The sequence below is a fragment of the Protopterus annectens genome, chromosome 6.part1, assembly GCF_019279795.1.
Source record: "Protopterus annectens isolate FY-2018-M chromosome 6.part1, PAN1.0, whole genome shotgun sequence".
Lineage (NCBI taxonomy): Eukaryota > Metazoa > Chordata > Ceratodontiformes > Protopteridae > Protopterus > Protopterus annectens.
This window is the reverse complement of record NC_056738.1, coordinates 416,787,625-416,803,837: the sequence shown is the minus strand read 5'-3', so window position 1 is coordinate 416,803,837 and position 16,213 is coordinate 416,787,625. Positions and strand designations below refer to the sequence as shown.

Sequence of the window (16,213 nt, the reverse complement as noted above, 5' to 3'; positions counted from 1 at the left end):
CTCCACTCTATAATGGGTGTGATTGTGATAAATATAAGGAAACAGTAACATCTTTGGTTATACACAAAACACATTTGGCAGTTAGTTTTGTGAAGTAGAATGATTTCTTGACTATTGTTGCCACATGATGATGAACGTAGAGGGGACTCTCAACCCAATTACCTAGGTTCCTGACTACCTTTTCATTTAGTAAGGGAGTGTTATTTATACTGTCTGTTGGGGTAATTGCTATTTTCCAAAATAATTAATGTTACACTTTTTAGCATTCAATTTATGCCCATTACCTGCACATCTGGTATAAACTAGGTTACAGATATCTAAGGGGCTTAGTTATCTGCAAACCTGGTTAACCAGAGGTCCTGCTTATCAGTTTTGAGATCAGAGAAGCAGAAATTGAATAGGAAAAGACACAGTTTAGACCCCTTGAGAGCTCCATTGGTTACCTTAGCACCATTTGAAAAGGCACCTGTAATGCGAATGATGTAGATTTGTTCTTTCAGCCCACTGACTATCCATCTTACCATATAAGAATTTATGTTAAAGGGAGATAGTTTCCATACAATTCTGGCATCGGTGTGTTATTGAATGCTTTGGCCAGATCAAGATAAGCTGTATGAACAGCATAACCAATGCTGGTGGCTGGTCTGACTTTCTCAAAAAAGTTAATAATATTTAACATGCATGATCTCCTCTTCATGAAGCTAAATTGTTTTGCGTAAGGCCTAATGAGAATCTTGATATCATAATTAAAAACGAGGGTTATGATACACTCCATAGCCCTACCGATAAGACTTGTCTATAATTTCTAGGGACCCTCTTATAGGTTCATAGGTTCATACGAGGGTATCTGCCCTAGGGCATTTATAAGCCTAGCCAGAGTGTGTTTGGCTTTCACCACCCATTTTAAATTAATTTTGCTATGCCCTTTTTCGAGGTTAGTATACTGTGCCTCTGTCTAACAGTGACACAGAAGTGATAGCCGGGGTAAACCTACAATCTCCCATCCACTCATCAAGATTCCTCTTGAAGAGAGTCAATGTGGGACTCTGCCTAACCTGGACTAGGATTTTATTCCAGAGTGAAGGGAGCCTCTGGGTTATGAATCTGTCCCTCCAGCATGTCCTATTTATTTCAGTGCTGAGGTTCAAGTCTCTCGAGCGCGTAGCTCAATGGGATTTGGATTTTCTGAGGTGCAGCATGTCCATTAATTCTGGGTTGGACATGGCTTTGTACGTCAGGCACAGATCGCCTCTGAGCAGGTGGTATGCCACTGAGTAGAGCTGGAGTTTCTTTAACCGGGCAGCATATGGCATCTGTTTGAGCCCTTTGATCCTCTTAGTGAGGTACTTTTGGGGTCTTTCCAGTTGCTGCAGGTGTCTGGTAAGGTACATCCCAAAAGGGGCATTGTACTCAATTATGGGCCTGATGAGGGATGAGTAAAGAGGCACAATGACCTCCCCTGATCTAGATGTGAATCCCTTCATAATTAGGTGGGCTATATAAAATGTTTTTCTAACCACTTTGGCCACGTGGTTGTCAAATGAGAGATTGCTATCAACTTGAGTCCCTAGGTCCCTAATGACTTCTTCTGTACTTAATGGATTACCACCTATGTGGTAATTTGTGGGCACTTTGTTTTTGCCAAAGGCGATGACTATACACTTTTTGGCATTTAGCTTGAGGCCATGGCTCTGGCACCAGTTGTCTGTTTCTATGAGGCCCTTTTGGAGGATGCTTGTGTTGGCTGGAGAGTTGATTATGGTGCCCAGTTTGCAGTCATCTGCGAACTTGGTCAGCCACAGCCCTCCCGTGTTGGCCTGTACCTCCGAGAAATATATACCGAACAAGAGAGGTCCCAGGACTGAGCCTTGTGGGATGCCACTTGTAACTGGTTTGGAGTCTGACATGGCTCCAGCAATTCTAACCATGTGGGTTCTGTCCTTGAGCCAGTTTGCAACCCATCTAGTGACATAGGGGTTTATATTTAAGCTGGTGAGCTTATCTATAATGCCCGAGTGGGGTATTGTATCGAAGGCTTTTGCGAGGTTCAGGTAGGCTGTGTGGACCACCTTCCCCTCGTCAATGGCCTTGGTGACTGTTTCAAAGAAATCGACCAGGTTTAAAAGGCAGGATCTGCCCTTAACAAAGCCAAACTGGGTAGGATCCAGTGTCTGTAGGTCCCCAATATATTTATTTATGAGGTCCATGATGATCCTTTCCATAGCTTTGCAGACCAAGCTAGTCAGGCTTATGGGGCGATAGTTTCCAGAATCCACTGAGACACCACCTTTGTGGAGAGGGACCACTGTTGCTGTACGCCACTCTTTGGGTACATATCCTGTAGTAAGGCTAAGATTGAACAGTAGTTTTATGTTTGGGTTTAGCTCTTCTTGGAGTTTATGTAGGATGCAGCCCGGGACACCATCTGGTCCCATTGATGCTGTGTTTTTTGCTTTGGAGAGGGCAGCTCTTACCTGAGCATCTGAGATGTCAGGGGGGCAGCACTCTGTTGGGATAGATATTTGCCCTTTGGTGGGGAGAAGTTTGCACTGAACCTGTCAGCTAGGATGTTGGCAATGTCTGTGGGCTCAGTGTATTTTTTGTCATTTTGGACTAATTCTGAGCATATCTGGGAATTCCCACCCAGGTTCCTAACATAACTAAAGAAAGCCTTGCGATTATCCTTAGTGTCCTGTGCAGTTTTTCTCTCGAAGCTGGCCTTAGATGATTTTATGAGTGCCCGTAGTTTTTTGCTAATACTGATTAGAGATGCCTTCCCTTTTTGGGATTTTGCTCTATCATGTAGTAGCTTCCTCCTTCTATTGTATAGTTTGTTTATGGCTGGGGTCCACCAGACAGGACGTCTGCCTTTGGAGGATTGGGTCTTGGTTTTATTTGGGATCGCATGATCCATGTATTCCTGAAGGTGTTCATAGAATGCGTTTATAAAGGATTCTGCGGTCTGGGCCGTATTTTCCACAGGCCCGGGGGCTTTGAAGGATTTTGCCTCGGTTTTGAGGCATGTGAAATTTGCTTTAGAGAAGTTTTTCACTGTGGTTTTCTGGGCAGGGGGTGGGGTCGGGATGTGAATATCCAGTGAAATTAGTTTATGGTCTGATCTTACCAGTGAGGGATACACTTCTGGACTGGAGCATAGTGTCCCCATGTTGGTGATGATCAGGTCCAGTATGTTTTCCCCTCTTGTGGGAGTGGTAACAAGTTGTTCCATAGCATTTGAGTTTATAAATTCTAGGAACCTTTGGGCTAGGGTGTTGGAGCTAGAGTAATGCTCCCAGTCTATGTTTGGGTAGTTGAAGTCGCCCAATATAATGGTGTTTGGAGAGACCTTCATATTTTCCAGTATTCTCAGGAAGGCTGAGTGGAGTTCCTGTGTTTGGGAGGGTGGTCTGTAGCAGGCTATAAACTGGAAGGCAGTTTTACCCACAGTTAGTTGCACATGGATAGTCTCTGATGCTTCGTGCTGTGCCACCAACCTGGAGGTGTGGGTATCTTTAATGAATGTTGATACTCCCCCTCCTTTTGTGGTTCGGTCCAAGTTTTGGGGCCGAAAAGCATGGTATGAGGTATAACCTGGTAGTGCTGGGGTGCTCTCGGGAGCCTTGAACCAGGTTTCTGTTACTCCACAGATATCGATGTTCTCCATGCTAAGGAGAGTTTCGAGTGCGTGCATCTTGAGGTTTAGACTTTTGGCATTGAGTAGCATTACTCAGTTTCTTATCCCTTGTGATGCCTATGGAGGTGGGTTTGTCTTTGAGCCTTGCCTAAAAAGGCACTATGGGGGTAGCAAGAGCCTTTGCCAATATCCGAAAGCCCAGGGGTGACAGGTGCAAGCCGTCCCTAGCGAAGCATCGTGGCTTGTCGAGCATGTTATCCCAGGCTGACAGGCATTGGATCCCCTTTGAATGACACCAACACTTAAGCCAATTGTTGAAATTGATCATCTTGTCTACATATTGTGGCATCATTCTTGGTGAGGGTAAGATGCTACTCAAGGTCAGGGTCATACCGGCCTGGGCTACATGCTCAGAGAGCTCCTCTATGTCTCTTTTCATGTAGTCCAGGGAGGTACGTCTCAGGTCATTCACACCAGCATGGACAATGACTGAGTCATATTTGTACTTGCCTTGGAGTGAACTGAGTGTTTGTGGTATGTGGCGGATCCTAGCACCTGACAGGCAGCTCACCGTGACCTTCTCCTTGTTCAGCCTGGTGAGCGGGACGTCAGTGTGCCTGATGATAGAGTCACCTATTACGAGTGTATCAGGTGTGTTGTTTAGCCTTAAGGGCTGTGACTGTTCAGCACACTGGCTTTGTGAGCTATGTGTTGCATGTGTTTTGTTTTGGGGTAGCGGTTGCTTGGGTGTCTGTTTTGGAGGTCTCTGCTGCTTAGGCAGATTTTTATTTAGAGCCTCCGAGTATGTTTTTGTGTGTTTATGTGTTTGGTTTGTTGTCGTGGTAGGTCTATGTGAGACTGGAATTGTAGTGAGTGTGGTTTCCTTCTCCTCCTGACTGGTTACGCCAGTACTGAGTCGAGAGAGCTTAGCCTCCAGTTTGGCTATATGGTTGCATCTCTCACATGTGTTGGAATTTGTTGGGAGGAGGAGAGGGTTGTCTGTGTACATGAGACAGTTGTAACATTGCCTCAAGATTCCCAGATTCACCAGCTGGACCGGAGAGAAGATTGACAACTGGCCTTTGGACATGCTAGAATAGTATTGGGAATTCCTTTATAATTGAAAAAAAGGGCCAATGGGGAATAAGGTACTCAAGGGGAGTTTGTGAGGGTGTAGTGCTTTTAATTTTTTAGAGCTGACTTATATAATTGCTTTAGTGAGCAAGTGCCAGGTAACTTAAATGCAATGTGTTACAGGTAACTTAAATGCAAAAACGACAAACAGTAACTTTCTTTCAAGTGAAACATGGAAATAAGTACAGTAAGCAATGCAGATATCACTAGGGATCCACAGAAGTGCTAAAAGGCCACGTTTTAGGTGGAATTAGCGTTTCAGGGAAATAAACAAACAACAAGCATACAAACAAAGCTAGATTCAGCAGGCCTGGATCTAGTCTATGCTACAGCAAACAAGGTGTACCAATTTCAGTAAGACACAGTTAGAATATGCAGGCACTATAAGCCTTTAACCAGAAATTCCCTGCTCAGAAGGGCAGAGTCTAGCCTCTCCTCCCACAAGAGTGCAGACCACAATCCTTCTTAACGTAAAATAACTGGCCTGAAGCCCAAGTGCTTAGAATAACAGACACTGAGCTCTCAATCAGCAGTTCCCAACTTAGAAGGATGTAAGCTACCTGTCCTGCCACCACAGTGCAGGCCAAAAACCTTCCTAATGTAAAACAACTGGTCTGAAGCCCAAGTGCTTAATCCAAAAGACTTAGAAATGATAGCTACACTTTAATCGAGTTACTACCAGCAGTAATAAATACAACTGAATACTTTAAAGAATGCCTGGATTAGTGCTCAAGTTATACAAACAAAGCTAGATTCAGCAGGCCTGGATCTAGTCTATGCTACAGCAAACAAGGTGTACCAATTTCAGTAAGAAGCAGTTCCAATATGCAGGCACTATAAGCCTTTAACCAGAAATTCCCAGCTCAGAAGGATAGAGTCCAGCCTCTCCTCCCACAAGAGTGCAGAACACGAACCCTCTTAATGTAAAATAACTATGGCCACCCTTGTGGAGTCACTTCAGCATAGCAGAGTATCAGGATTTGAAAACAAAGCCTGTGGCTACACTTAGGTTAAACAATTTAAAGAGAGGTTTAGTGAGAACATGTCCAATGCTGTTAATGAAGCACCCATGTATGTTGTCAGGACCAATGGATGATGTGTTTTGGTCTTGGATAATGCATTAAAAACATGTTGCTTAGTGTCAATACTGCAAATGATTCTGGCTAAATGCTGTTTGAACAGAGGTTTTGATGTTGAAGTTTGTGGTAAATATATTTGCTAGTATATTTGCAATTTCTTTGGGGTCAAAGTTGGGGCTCATTAAGGAAAAGTTCAGAGCAATGTTGGATGTCATTTGTTTGTTTTCTTTAAATAACGATAAAGAAAGACTTGTTGTTATCCATCATTTCAGAAGCTTATCTTAATTCATGGTTTGCTTTTCTTGTCCTCATAGGGTTTTTCAGTTTTTCTTGGTGATATTTTTACACAATTCTCACTCTGAGGAGTTCTAGTCTTACTGTATAGTTTAAGGAGTTTTTCTTTTCTCTTGTTATGGAGTTTATTTGTATCAGCTGACCATCAATGGGACTTTTTTTAGATTTCCCATTGTTGTTGGCTCTAGTCGGGGCTGCTTAATCTATGCATTTGTCTAAATGGTTATAGAATGCCTTAGTGAAGTTGACTGCTTTGTAAGGGTCAAATGTGGTAATGCTGTGTGTAAATTTAAATATTTCATCGTGTAATTATATAAGATTTGTCTTTTGAATTGCTTAAATACTTAGATATTAGTTACAAGGGTGTGGTGATTCTGAGTAAATATAATAAATTTATGATCTGGTTAAATAACCAAGAAAAAAGAACATGTGTCCATGCAGATTAAAAAAAAAAACAGTAATCCAACTGTATGAGCTCACGTTGTGGTCTACCCTACATAACAGTGATGAAGTTCCAATGCTTTGGAAGAAACAAAAGCACTTAACCTGACCTTATTTGATGCTACTTTACTCGGACTTCTACATTATTATTAACAAACAAGTGTTATGACTGTCTTTTCTACTTGTGAGACCACTTGTTTCACTGTTGTATATGGTAGACCACTAAGTGAGCCCCATATAGTTAAATTTATGATCTGACTTAACTGATGAAGAAAAAATTAGGGGAGTAGAACAGATGGAAGCAATATTTGTGAGGACCAGATCAAGACTGTCCTGTAGTGGTCTCACTGTTTAATCCAGGGAATTCCATACCATGTGTTAGAGGTATAGGTGCTCCAGTCTATGGCGAGATAATTGAAGTCACCGAGCATAATGGATTTGTCACTAGGAATTTCTCCTAAAACTTCCAAGAATCTAAAATGATTATCTGGAGACATGGATATGGAGGGGATTCTGCAGCATGCTATAAGTTGGAAGCTTGTCTTGTTCATAGAAAACTGAAGTGCTAGGAGCTCAGTTTGTAGGCCTCTTGTTATCTGTCTAGATGAGATGTGGCCCATGACACCTATGGAGACATTACTGAAGTTTTCACTAGGCATGCTGGTACAAAGCCCAGGTCTTGAGGTAGTGCTTTCTTTGCATTTAAAGCAAGTCCCTGTAATTGCAAGAATGCCTCAAGATTGAGCAATTTGTTGCTTTTTGATGTAGGTATGTATGGAGTAAGTGAACTGAGAGACTTTTTAAGGCCTGTTCTTACAAGTTCTAGTAGGCTTCAGCAAAAATATCTTTATATCATCAGTGTAATGCATTTTTGCATGTTCTTTTCTAGAATACAGTAGTGGTTTAGGTGACTGTATGATTCTCACTGCATATTGTTAGCCATGAGAGGGATGCCTCCATATTAGCTAGGTATTTTTGCATCTCACGGGCAGAGTTTTCTGTGTTAAGTTGGAGCTCATTATCAGTGAACATAAGGCAGCACTACACTGCTATAGGATACCATGCTCTAGTAAAAATGGTGATGGAAGGGAAACAAGCTTGCTGACAATCCAAATTGTCCAGGCATTTGAGAGTTAGTTGGCTATATACAAAAGGAAAACAAAAGACATTTAAAAAACTCCAACTATGTGAGAGCCAATGATACTCAGACACTCACAAAATGACAGCAATTAAACTTTTCTCATAAGAATAACTACTACAGTTTCCATGATGGTCCCCAACGTCTATCTAAATAAGCTGTTCTTAATGAATAATGCAGTTTTAGTTTAAATGTTGTAAAAAACAGTTACAGTACTTTAAAATTGCTAAACCAAAACAAGCACAATCTTATGATGGTCTCCAACACCTATCTAAACAAGCTGTTCTTTATTAAAATGCAGTTTTCATTTAAATGCACTAAAACGGTTACAGTACTTTAAAATTCCTATAGTAAAGTAAGCACAATAAATTTTTACTTCCCTGATGTAGAAGGGACTCTGGAAATTTCTCAAATCAGGTGGAAAATGTCTTAGTCTAATACACTGAGCCACAGCACAGAGCAGCCCAGCCAAAAGGATGACAATAAACAACAATTAAGCAAAACAAAAGAGCCAAGCAAAAACAAATCTGGGAGTACCACTTGTATTCAGACACTTAGAAAATGGCAGCAATTAACCTTTCCTCAAAAGAATTACTACTACAGTCTCCAAGATGGCCTGCAACATCTGGCCAGACAAGCTATTCTTACAACTGTGGTTTCAGTTTAAAAAGTTTCAGTAGTATAAAATTACAAAACTAAATCAACTGCAATCATGTTTTACTTCACTAGTGTATAAGAAAAATCACAAACGTTAAATAATGTCTAAATTCCTTAATTCAGTACATGGAATTCCAGCTAAACTCATCTAAAATGCCAAATATTATGTCATCCTTTATTTAACTATACTTAGGTAGTCACAGTTCTGGAAATTAGTCAGATTTGGATGGAACATGGCAAAGCAGTGGCTTTGTTTCGCCATTAAATTGAATCTTGTTCTTTGTCAAGTTTTTATTTTATTAATTTATTTTGCATTGTTTACCACACTTCCAGAGTGACTCAGTTGTTACGTTTAAGGTAAACATGACATTATCTTATATTCTACACTTAATTTATTGTGATACTGTTTTACTGAACGAGGATAAGATGTGATAAACAAAAAAAAAAGAAAAAAGAAAAAAGTAAACAAAAACAAGCACACAAAGAAAATCAGTTCTCTAGGAGGTAACTGTAATACAAAAGTTTCATAAGCTGTATGAAGGGTACCATGTGCCAACTACTATAATCTCCAAAACAAATAGCCTCAACTGTGGCATGTTCCGAGTTAAAGTCTAATTCATAGCATCCCTGTTTTTGGCTGTGACTTACATAATATGGTCAGTAACTTCATAGTTTGGTAGAAGTATTTTTTATTGACCTGATATTATTTAGTTTTTTTAATCTCAGAGGTATCGCTGAAAAAGGGGTACCATGCAGAATGAGGATACTGTAGTTATGAAACATATCTCTCAACTGTCTGTAATTTCATATAATGTCCCTGATTTTACCTCATATTGTTGCCTCTTTCCTAATAAAACTTTTGATTGTCTGGTAAATCATGAAGGAGTACAGTTTAGCTTTTTTAAAAATATTAGGATTTTAATAATACATGAGATTTACTTTATTTTAACAATGTTTATGGATTTTAGATTTGTTAAAGGAAGAGTTTAGAAATGTTTATATGCATTTTATATGTATTTTAATATTTCAGTATTCATTGACTGAATTTCCATTAATAGGTGGATTGCTCTCATTGGATGGTTTTAATTTAGTTTTGTATAAAAGCTAGGGCATGATGCATTGAGTTTTATCTGATAAAGTCTACAGGAGGACAAAAAACGTGGTGATTCATTAAAGCATTTAATCTCTGTGTATTTTTGCTGTGTGATAAGTGTGCGGTGGAGTTTGCTGTGGATTATTAAAGGACTGCTGTGAATTTACTCCTTGTGAGTTGTGGCTCTTCCATTCCAGTGCTTTTTTTTTTTTGCTTATTGGTACTTGTTTGCACTAAAATATCCATTTGGTTTGGTTACAAGGAGTACAGTTTGCAATACTACAAATCTTAGTTTAATATTTCTTTTGTTCTGAAAAATCAATTGATCAATTTTACTATGTTGCCCTGTTATTAACTGCAATGTACTACACAGTTTTGCCTTTGGTACGTCAGTCAAAATTTATGAGTGATGAAAAGTCTTAATTACATTCATATATTTAGACTGTAGAAAATTTACCCAGGGATCATATTTTATATATAATTATAAAAAGCCTGAGTAACTTTCACCTCTAGGCTATAAAGCAAAGTACAAAGAAAACTGAAGTGATCAGAGATTTATTCAGTGATTTATTTTGTAGCTCTTTGTTATTGCAGAGCTTCAATTTCTAGGTAACTGCAATATATTCTAACTACCAAAATTTTTGTCATATTGACTATAAAATTATCACAGTTCAAAATGATTCATTGCTCACAGCAAAACAAGGAGTTTAGCTCTTTGAATGGGAAATAGCTTGGAGTTCTGCTAACTCCCAAGCAACAAACAGAACCCTAGCCCTAGAACAATTACTCCAACCATATGCCAGTACTCAGCAACTCCGATCTGGGGGGACCCTCTACTCCCACTACATTTCTAAACTTTGGAACTCAATCCCCAACAAATCCTAAATGCTATCAACCTACACCAATTCAAAACTCTGCTCAAAGGCCACCTCACTAACAAATGGCTCTGTTCCTGCACCAAGCCAATCTAATACCACATGAGCCGACATCAAATTTCATCCCCTAAATTTTATAGTCTCCACATATACCCCACTCCCACTTGTTAACAACACCTGTCAGCTACCTACAATAAGTGTATAATTTGATAATTCCTTTTCTTTTGCAAGGGTATACATATGTACACGTATTAAAGTATACTTAAATGATCAACTAAAGATGGACCCCTGCCCTCAAAAAAAAAAAAAAAAAAAAAAAAAAGATGTATATGACTTTAATATATTGTAATAACTTTCTCCTTTTCACTAAAGTGCCTATTATATATTGTACCTTCTTTGTTGTCTGTAAATAGTTCTGTTAAATTCTATGTAAAACCGACACTGTACCTGTCAATGTTGTTCTTGTTTTATTGGAGCTTTTCTCCCTGGGCCTCCGCTGAAAATGGGCTCACACCCAGATGGACTATCCCAGTCAACAAATGTAAAATAAATAAATAAATAAATAAATAAATATTAAATATAAAGAAACAGTTACAAGCTTCTTAGTATTTCCTAAACCAGTTAAATAGATGGATAATAAAAGTAAAAAGTCTGCAAACAAAGCACTCATCAAACATATACAACTACTTCATTAAGATAATGGTCACTTGCCTCACAGAGACTGCTCAAATCCATGTACACAAATCAAGATATCATTTTTAGGTAACCAAATACCTTAGCTCTGACTTGCTACATTTTCAGGCATTGTATATGTTCTAGAGTTGTACCCATCTCTGACTTGCTACATTTTCAGACATTGTCTATGTTCTAGAGTTGTACCCATCGCTGACTTGCTACATTTTCAGGCATTGTCTATATTCAAGAGTTGTACCTATCTCTGACTTGCTATGTTTTCAGGCATTGTCTATGTTCTAGAGTTGTACCCATCTCATATTATTTTATCCTTTCCCTTGAAACTAACAGTGTTCATTTTTTCATGGGGAATCTTATGGAATCTGACACACCACTCCAGCTGTAGTCTTCTTCTTTCTGCTTTTCCTAGTTAGGGGTTGCCACAGCGGATCACCTGTCTGCTCATGTTTGGCAGTGGAGTTTTACAGTGTCGAGTTGCCAGCCTGGCGCCCAACCTTCCACGGAAGGCACACCCACTCACGCATTCACTCCTAGGGCCAATTTTGAGTATCCAATCCACCTACAGCATGTCTCTGGGATATAGGAGGAAACCCACGCAACCACAAAGAGGACATGCAGACTCCGCACAGAAGGCACCCCAGCCAAGGATCGAACCGGAGAACCTCTTGCTGTGAGGTGGCAACACTAACCCCTGCACCACCGTGGTCACCCGAATTCAGAGCTTGCTGCATTTACAAAATGCCAGTAATACTATTTGTGTGTGTGTGTGTGTGTGTGTGTGTGTGTGTGTGTGTGTGTGTGTGTGTGTGTGTGTGTGTGTGTGTGTGTGTGTGTGTGTGTGTGTGTGTGTGTGAGAAAGAGAGAGAGTGAGAGAGACAGAGGTTCTAAACTTAAGCTTTTTTTTGTGCAGACACTTTCTCATTTTGGTAAGATCCCTTTAGTCTGCTTATATCATGTTTATCTTTTATAAGTGATGGTATCTGAAATGCTTCCACCCTTAGCAGTCTGGCAGAATAAAACAGAGGTTTGAAACCTGGAGGTCCTAATGAGTTTTATGTTGTAAAACTCTGTTTAAGTTTATTAGTCAGCATTTGTTTATTGTGTGACATAAAACACAGCCGGACAGTTCAGTTTAGTTATAAACAAAAACTGGTTTCCTTGTCATAAAGTACAAAGTTGATATTAATCCTGCAGACCTGAGTTTATTTTCTTTGTAATGGGTACGTACTGTGTGACTTTGAGCAATTCACTTAATTAAACCAGTAAACCTAGGTCGCCTCTGTAATGACTTGCTTGCCGGGCAGTTAGTAAACAATAACTAAATAATAAAACAAGCAACAGCATATCCTATAAGCATTCTAATTAAACGCTCCATATCTGAGTCATATGTTCCACAACTTTGGAAAAAATCCATAATAACTCCATTACATAAAGTCAGCAGTCCAAATGAACTGACTAACTATCGGCCCATCTCAGTATTTTCTCTCCTATCTAAGACTTTAGAAAAATGTGTACATACACAATTACTAAAGCATCTCTCTGACAATAACTTCATCGCCCCCACACAACAAAGCTTTTGCCCTGGACATAGTACCACCACTGCATTATTTTCTTTTACCAATACCAAAAAATAAAGCTCTTGATGCTGACATGTCCACCTCAATTATCTTATTACAACTATCTAAAGCTTTTGATACGGTTTCACATCCAAAGCTTTTACAACTTTAATCCTTTGGTTGTTGTTCTGACACCCTCACATGGTTCTCCAGCTATCTAAATAATAGGAAACAGTCTGTTAAGTTCCTCATTATGCAATCTGAATACCTTCTCAACAATACAGGAGTCTCCCAGGGATCCATACTTGGCCCCCTCCTTTTTAATATTTTTATCAATAACCTTCTTACTGCTTCCCACTATAGTACTCTTGTCCAATACACTGAAGATACAACTATCGTCTCCTCTTCTAATAAACTTATAGGACTCCAAAGCATCATTCAAAAGGCCTTTACATCTATTGAAATCTGGTTAAACAATGCACAACTAATTTTGAACCCCAACAAAACTAAGCTCCTTCTCTTCACAGCTAAAGAACCAACTGGAGATTTCAAAATCGTTTCTCAAAACAATACTCAAATTGAAATACTAATGCCTGCTCAACTGCTGGGCATTATCTTAATAATGACAATAAACTCTCCTTTAAGCAACACATTCTCAGTACTATAAAAAAGACCCACTTCAAGCTTGGGAAACTTTATAGACATAAACTGCATTTGGACAAGCCCACTAGGCTACTCCCTTCCCTCCTCTACAGCGACCAAATTGTCACTAACCTACACACTTCACTTACGAGCAAACTACAGTCATGCTACCATAAAAATGCAAATTTTGCTTCTAAAATGGCCAGTCAGACACACCACTGCCTGGCCATAAGTAAATTTAATTGGCTTGAATTTCACCAATACCTAAATTTCACCCAGCTAGCTGTCATTCATCAATTAATTTACAACTGCAAGAAGTGCCCTACTCTACAAACTATAATTCAAACATATTCCCCAACCTGGAATCTACATTCTACTGGAAAACTGTGTCTATGTATGACCAAACCTAACAAACGAGCTGGAAAATGCCTTTATTACTACTCCATCGCCAAATTATGGAATGTTTTGCCTGCATCTATAGCTGGACTCCCTAAAAATTCTTAAATCTAATCTTAAAAATGCACTGTCTTAAAAATCATAGCTGCCCTGCAACCTCTTGACTAAACCACGTTGAATAGCAGTAATCTCCTCTGTTCTAGTAGCTTCTTACAATTTACTCGCACTATTTCTCCTTTCCTTCACACTTCCTGTAACAGACATTTTTACTATAATCTTTGCTACATTTCCTATATTTAATTTTTTAATGCATTTGATTTTCTTTTCTGCACTATGTTGACCTCCAGTTCATAGTCTTTTATGTACACAATCTCTTTAACTTCCAATATAGCCTGTCTACAAATGTACTCTGAAAAGTCAGTGTTTGTAACATGCTTTTCTCTCTATAACATTATAGATGTATGTATTTTATTTTATTCTTGTATTTGTATCTTGTTTTTTTTTTGGAGCTTTTGGGGGTATGTATGTATTTTATTTTATTTTTGTATTTGTATCTTGTTTTTTGGAGTTTTTCTCCCCGTGCCTCCACTGAAAATGGGTTCCCAACCCAGTGGACTTTTCTGGTTAACAAATGCCAGTAAATGATAACTAATTAATTAAATAAATAAATAAAACAATTGGCTATTGAAAGAAAAGGACACCAGTCAGTCTTCTGTGTTGTACTTCTGCATTTCTTTCTATGTGCTTTTCCATTTCACCTAAGACTACATTACTGCCTAGTTTCATTGCAAGCTTGCTCTAACATAATATAACGTGAGTCTGGGTCCCTTTCCTTTAACACTGTTAATCTCTTGTGAAAAATTAACGTTGCATTCAGAAAAGATACATCACCTTAATATGACATATTTTTGTTGTGAATCCACACAGGCTTGTGATCTATGAGTATAACATATATTTATAAGGCAATGTTTTTATCAGTTTTCCATAAGTCAAGGAAGAACTATCAGTGGTGCAACCAGGATCTTTTGAACATGTATACCAGCTTCAAGGACGTAGCCCTCATCTCCTACCCTGAGGGAAAAACACATTTATTCAAACAAGCATTCAAAAAAAAAAAAATGTAATAAAATCCCTAATTTAAAACCTATGTAAATATTTCATGGAGTTTTAGATTAAAGTTATAAGACATCTAATTGCACAAAATTATTATTTATTTTTAAAAAGTATGCAATGTAGTATACTTTGCTTATGCTGGGCTACTCCACTGAGAACTGTTGAGACCATGTATTTGTGTGCGGCTGACTTAATTTAAATATTATTAAGAGAAAAACATTTTCTCATTTTTTTCTCCTTGAGTAACATACTCTTATCAAAAACAGTAGCTAGTGGCATAATTCGGGTCTATATTACGTGTCTATATTACGTGATCGAAGAGTCATTTCATTGAATGGCATTTTACAGCGAAAATGATGTTTAGCGAATTGTTATAGTGAGATTGTGGTACAGTGAAGATCAGAATATTTGCACTTTCCTCACTGTAGTGCGAGCTTGGAGTTGGTATATATAATTAGCGGGAGGGGGTGTGGGGGCGCAGCCCCCCACAATAGTGAGTTTGAGGTTCGGCATTTTCAGCCTTTAGGTCGTTTGATATTTAGACTATTCGGTGTTCCAATATAGACCCGCATCATTTTGTTCTTCCTAGTTGTTTATAATTTACAAGTGGATTTCATCAGGTTGCCTTGCTTTGTCTTACCTGAAATTCATTTTTTCATTGCTCCATTATTTTGTGACTCAATATACATTGCCCCATATCTCCCCACTAAGCACCTGTATTTTGAAAATTGACAAGCATAGCCTTTATCTCCCACTAAGCTCCTTTATTTTATGAATTAACAGGCATTTATCTCACTAAGTTCCTTTACGTTGGAATTGACAAGCATTGGTAATATTTCCTACTAAGAGTATTAACAATGTTTGATATGCATACTCCCTTCTCTTCTTATTTGTAATAGGTACTCCTTTTTATTATACAACTGTTCCTCTTGTGTTCATGTCATTATGCAGTTTAGAATGGGGTGAAGGGTAAGAATGCAACAGCAAAGATAAGGTTTTAGGGGAGTGGGTTGTGCTGACTTGGAGGAGAGGTCCAAAGATGAGTTTAAGGTAGTAATGGAAAGGCAGGGGTTGGATGAAGGGGCAAAAAATAAAAAAAAGATGACAAAATCATTATGGTAACACAGGACAGCAAGGATGGTCAATATCAAAAATAAAAATATGAAACTGATTAATATTTATGATACAATGCAAACAGGAAGTAGAAGGAAGGAAAGGTGGAGAAAGTGTAAGAGATGTACAAAAGTGACAAAGGTGGTTACAACAGCAAAGATGTAAGGAAAAAGAGAGTTGCCAGAATGGGGCCAGATGATGGACAAGTCTTTATTTAGGTATATTTCAGGAAAAAAGAGAAGGACAAATCTGAGCAACCTAGCCAAATATGGAAGAGAGATTCTGGAAGACTGGGAAGATGTGGAGGTGCAGAATGAAGGCTTCATTCCAAGCTTTATAACAGAAAGCAAGGGAA

General features: G+C 38.8%; 1 protein-coding gene across 1 annotated transcript in view; it reads left to right on the top strand.

Moving 5' to 3' along the window:
* The window catches only part of LOC122805306 (solute carrier family 22 member 6-A-like), a 982,968-nt gene that overhangs the window by 639,219 nt on the left and 327,536 nt on the right, over positions 1-16,213 (top strand). The window lies entirely within an intron of this gene.